We start from the raw sequence: 6,371 nt of genomic DNA, 5'->3' as shown, positions 1-6,371 counted from the left end.
AGGAGACATCATCAGTGCGCACCTGATCAACAACCAATAGGCTAGTATATTTATCAGATGGATGGCTGTGAGGAAGGGAGCCATCTGTTGGAAGAGGAATCGTTCATTGGAGTAAGAGAACCGCTTATGGAGGCAGAGAAAATATTTCCCAGTGTTGAAAATGTGTTCCAGAAAACTTTCCCTTAATGTAAGTGGAGAATGTGCGGGTGAAGATAGTTTTATCGACCATGGGCTCAGGATAGTAATTCAGCGGAACGGATAGGACGAAACGTCGTTAAGATGCTTGAGTGGGGACACGGATTGGCTCACATCTACGGAAGGTCAAACAACACCTTGCAGATAAAATTTGACGTCACATAAGTATTAGTATGATCAGGCCTGTAATGGATTAGTTTGAATCTGAAGTGTAGGTGCTTGAGATCCCCAGTAGGTCACATACAACAGGAGAAGCGGTATCGATGGTAGTGTAAAAGTTGATTCCAACTAGGACTTTGGGGGTTGCTGGGAACACACATGCTGAAGGCCTTCACTGATCCGATTGTAAAAATTTTCGATTTCTTCATTCCATGAACTGGCGAAAAATCACACGTCAAAATTTCGAACAAAGTTGCCATCAGAAACGCCGGTTGAATATACTAAACCCTGAAGAAATGTAAGGCAGCAATGGAAACAACCAATAAAAACAACACGGGAATCTAAGCGACACGCCAGAATCCCAGTTTTTCACCCTCCCGATCATTTGGTTGTTGGATCGGCATTAGCCATCTAGTGGCGCACAATAAACTCATGGTTAGTTTGACATGGAGCCAAGTTCCTTGGGTTCGTATTGCACAACAAGTTAAAATGAACGAGCCGTATGTCGGTGAAAAAGAAAATAGGCATATCTTTACCCAGAGAGAGCGCGACTTGCGAAAATCACTGTTCATCATACTCTGCCGTCCTTCTTATATGTGGAAAAAAGACCACATTTCTTCTCTTAGAAGCGCCAGAAGTCTTCGCTCCTAGGAATTTTGATGCATATAACACGTACGCGCTATTCCAGAAAGCCTAAAGGTCTATCAAGATTCGATAATTTAACTCCCGAACGCTCATCAGAACCCCGAATTTGGGGTTGGCCGGTACTCCCAATGCACCTCACCTTGGGAACTGGTCGCCCTCTGTTCTCGTAGACCGGTTCGAACACCCTAGCCATTCTGGATATATATATATCTGTAATATTCTTCATTATTTTATCCCGTACATCAGCTACATGGCATCAACGGTGTTCACATTCGTTTCCTCAGTTGGGGATTTCAGTTCAGGTTGGATATGCTTTGAGGGTACACATCCTCCATAATGGTATTCAAACGCGGTCACTGATCTCCCGAATTTTTCGTTCTCTCCACGTCTGGCTGTTGTCACAATTTCAAACTCCTCCAGTCCAAGTAGCTGATTTCCCGATGACTCAGTTACAGAAGCTGTTTTTTGTAGGCTGTATAATAACCGAAGTTGATGTAAGTGCTCAGCATCACTGGACCCACACATACTTTTCCAATATGGCTTCAATACAGCAAAACTATTTCAATTTCGTCGATATGCTTCACAAACTGGAAAAGCCGACAACTTGAGGCATCGCGTTGGAAAAACCTGTTGAGTCAGAGAGTAAACAGCTGCCTGCATTTAGTAGGCGTACGCAACTTCTCCAGTCCTACAAATGGGACCAAAATTCTCCAAACGAACAACCACGCGCTTTCGATACGTAGCAGATTATCCGCAGTCTGCAGGGATTCTCTCGAATGTTATTCGAAATTCTGAAAATGATTTTGTTCGCAAGGCATTTCGACAAATATGTTGATGTCGCGGCTATTTTCAAACCTGTTTGTTTTACTGTTTCAAAAGCTATGCGTATCTACGAGCTGTACATATTTATTTAGGCGTTGAAAACAAAATTTCGGAAAGTTTCACAAGCACTGAGTGCTAATTAGTACCCACGCAGTGCTACAAACACTAGATTGACTTTTCACTTGTCCACTCTTACTGATATTTTCCTAACCCAATGCTCGTTGAACAGCCTGATTTCATATTTGTTTACAACTCTTGAAGTGCCATCAGAGTTCAATCCGTTATCTTTGATTATCACCATCCGTCTTCATTCCTTGCCACCAATGAAAGGAAGAGGGCCTTCGCTGCGAATCTATTTATTAGAAAATGACAAGTGAACAGTTACAGGCTATGGGACAGGGGAGCAAAACTCTCAAATGCATTTACAGAAACCGAATATCCATCTTCTCCTTGAACGCATCTTCCTGAACGTTCCTGGGTATTCATTGACTGTTAATTACTTGCAAGTAGATGCTCCAGAGCGACTCCACAAATTCCTTAATAGATCACACTTTTCAAGAGACGCAAAGCGGATTTACGGGAAAACATACTACTCGCATGCACCCATCAGTGGTATCACCGTTACACCAATGCTATAACTGTTTTGTGAGCAAGTAGGGGAACTACTCAACTATGGTGTTTTCTAACAATACGGTATAAAATGCTAGTAAAACTGCTTTTAAAAATAGCCCGACCACTTCTATAGGATATCCGGCGCAGAAATGCCGAGATTTCCACCCATTCTCATGAAAGCATGCATAAGTTCTGTCGCCAAATATTGCCACATGTGGTTAGAACTTCTATACGGTCCAGGCAAATAATTGAGAAGCCTTTTCATGCGCATACAAACAGCACGAGGAGAAATTAGGCAATAAGATCTAGCCTTTCCGTCCGTAGCTGTCATTTATTAGAATTGCTCGTTAAAAAACATTGAAACGAGTGATTGTACGGATTTGGCGCTCGATCTTGATTCTGCAAGGTTTTTCAACTATTGTGAATTGTGATAAAACGATACGCAGTACTGGTAGGAACGATTGAAAAAAAGGGATATTAAGCTGGCTCCCGGAGGAGTCTCCCTTGAAACCCGAATAGGTATGCAAATGGGTGTATCTCGCTTAGAGAAAAAACACCACTGTAAGACAATCAGCACTGGGGTGTCGAGATTTGGACTCGTTTTTACAAAAATCATACAGATGTGTGATCGCTGAATACAGCCACATGTGGCTAATACTCACTTATATTCAAGACATATAACTGAGAATTCTTTTCACGTGCATTCATGAACATAGACTAAAAGCCCGAGGAGAAACTAGGCAGTACGCTTGGACCATTTCCATACGCAGTTATCATTTTCTGGACTCGCTCGTTGAAGAGTATTGCGAGGGATGATTGTACGGTTTTGAGAGATACTATTGGTTCTGCAAGATCTTCAGCGGTTTCTCAACTATACACATGTGAAAGAACCGTTTGAACCCATACAACTTAGCCAGGTTACTCGCCTTTCACATCAATTTGCGGATGATCAACTATTTGTGAGATATAGGCGCTCTCGGAGACAAAGCATGGAGAGCGGAAGATCAAATGAGACATCACATTTACTCGACAGCTAACATTCTCAAGTAGGTGCTCTGAATACGAGAGTGACGTAAACTGGTGTTGCCATCAGATAATAGCCGTGATAATTTATGTTAGCAAACAACCAGTGAGTGACAGGGCATTAAACGGCACCGTTAAGCATTGGTGTGTAGACCCAATTCTAATGGGTCATCGGTTGCGGAATTCGCCCCAAAGGGCGATTGCAGTGGAGTATCAATGCAAGCAGGCAGACAAGTAGTCTGGAAAAATACCGCACGAATTCAGTTAAATAAATTGCGCTTGATCGTTAGGAAATTTGTGGAAAATTATGGGAGCAGTCAATGGCAGCGGGTTGAGGAAACATTTACTAGAACGAATTCCGTGATTCAGCTAAGCCTCAAGCCGCATTGATGAGCTTGTCAAGTAACTTCCCCTCATAGACTTATCTCGACTGAGCTGATAGGTGCCAAGTAGAGTGATGAAGCAATATAAAATCTGGGCATATGGTGAACGTGAACATGACAGTTTCCAAACCTGAACTGCTGGAAATGCTCATTCCATTTTGAGGAACAGTTCCACTATTGACATTTTTTAGACCTGATGACTGCATATGACCAATATTTTAACGAATCGTACAGAACTCGGGCTTCAGCACTATCTAATTTAAATTGCCAATGCTGTCTTACGTATTCTGATAACATTATATGGTCCGGGGGTAATAGTCAATCTGCACAAATTCACAGGCCGCAAATTTTGGAGTTTGATTTCACTGGTTGCTTCAGTTTTCAGCAAATACCCTTCCAAGAAGTGGCGGAAAAGACGCGTCAAAACACAAAGTTCTCCTGTAATTTGTATTTGGGTGCCGTGAATTCCTCCGCATTTTCGGAATCTACAGTATTCTAAGAAAAACACTGTGTTGTGTATTAAAACATTTTCCCACCATCGCAGAAAGAAACATGCACACGAGACCAATTAAGAAGGTTCATCGTTAACCACATTGAAATCTGGATACTGACACATCCACCGTTCTGGCTCTGATCATCACAAACAGGTACAGTCCCCGACTTTCCTCAAGCGTTTGTTATAATTGAACCGAAAGTTCACGAAATACAACAAGTACATTCATTTGTATGCCGATTTGATTTTCACGGGAGATATAGCTGAAATCCAACCGAATCTTATATCCTAACCAAGAGATTCACCTAAATTTCAGGTTAGTCTTCCATTAAAACGCAAATGAGTGTATTTCACTAATTTCGTGCGATTAGGGTTCAAGTAGGACACATGGTGGATGGAAACGAGGACTACACCGATCTACGAAATCGGTCGCTTCGGAACAGCATAAACAGGAGATTAACCTGGGTTCCATCTGGGTCTCCCGTCAGCACCAAATTGGTATGCAGATAAGGTCATTCGTCCAATCAGATGTATTGGGAGGCACACCACTGTCTGAACAAACACGTTTTGTCGTAGATAAAATGGAGTGGGATGTGAAATCACACCTGAGCCTTGAAAATTTTGTTTTTGACCCAGTCGGCTGTGATCCTCAGTTAGGCTTGGCCACTGGATTTCTAATCTAAGGTTTTCAGTGGATTTCCGTACTCACTAAAACTAAATCGGTGTTGTGTTGATGGCAGCTTACTCGTCAAGGTCAAAGAGGTTTACCGTTGTCCTAATAATTTGTATCCCCACGTCAGGTTTATATTTGGGCTGGAGTTACTTTCGGGTAGGTTCCTATTGTTAGACTACATGATATCAAAGCCTGATGAGATCCTAAATCTTACTGAGCACACAGGTCAGCTGAATTCGCGTTATTGTTGCCTCATTCTGAAGTAGCCTGGTGAAGACACTGTTTACCGGAGTTAATCGAATGACAGCAAAAATTGAAGTGACAAAGACCTCTAAAGATTGAATATCCAGCCAATTTGATTGATCGTTACTTACGAGAAGTATTGGTACTCGCAGTATGAATTACTATAAAATGGATCATGAAATGCTACCATCCCATTTGGGCTGAAAGGTCTTAAATTCGACGGAAAGCTTTAACTTAACCGTAGTCTTTCATGAATCCCACACTCTTAGATCTTTATCAGGGTATTTGACTGATCGCTTCCAAGTAGAACATTGAGTGCGACTGCATTAAGGTGGACATTTGATAGACAGATGGAAAAACTCAACTCAGAGTCAATAGGAAGAGAAAAGAACACCAAGAAACATGGATGAATATTCGGTGTTTGTCAAAGACTTAGCACTGGCCGGACATGAATCGAAAAAAAGAGTAAAAATGTATTTAAAAGCTAAAAATTTTGACGTGTGTAGCCCCACCGCAGTAATCGAAGGCCGAAACGACAGAAGTCGCCAAAAATCTCACCGTTATTGAAATAAAAGACGTGGGACGCGTGTGGAGAAAAGCTTCAGAACAGTCGGGTTGGTAAGCAGTCGTATTCATTTACCCATCTAAAACCAACAGATGGGTCATGTCAACAAAAGATACACTCACTCCCATTTCCTCCACGAATTGTCATACAAACTAGTAGCCAAAACAGACCAACATAAATTGCAAATGACACGCAACGGTTACCATCAGTTGAGCTACCCTTAACCGGAAGACCAAAGACGCGAACCAGACCAAACGGATGTGGAATCTGATCAACTCATCGATCGTAGGACTCAGGAACTCACACTGGCCAACCAGGTCTTGTAAAAATGGTAAAGCGTTCTAAGTGAAGTAGATCACGTTGATTTTAGTAAACGACATTACTCATAAGGTTGCTGAAAACTCTTCGACAGCCCACGACCGGTTTCGCCCTTCTTGGGCTCATCAGGTAGGCGCAGTCCCCGAGTTTCCGTCGACCTCATGTTCTAACTGAACCCAAATTGGACTGTTTTCGAGGAATACACTCATCTGCAAATCAATTTGGTTTTCACGGAGACTC

The sequence above is a fragment of the Opisthorchis viverrini genome (assembly GCF_000715545.1).
Source record: "Opisthorchis viverrini unplaced genomic scaffold opera_v5_302, whole genome shotgun sequence".
Taxonomy (NCBI): Eukaryota; Metazoa; Platyhelminthes; class Trematoda; order Opisthorchiida; family Opisthorchiidae; genus Opisthorchis; species Opisthorchis viverrini.
The sequence above is the reverse complement of the archived record's forward strand: the minus strand, read 5'-3'. Positions refer to the sequence as shown.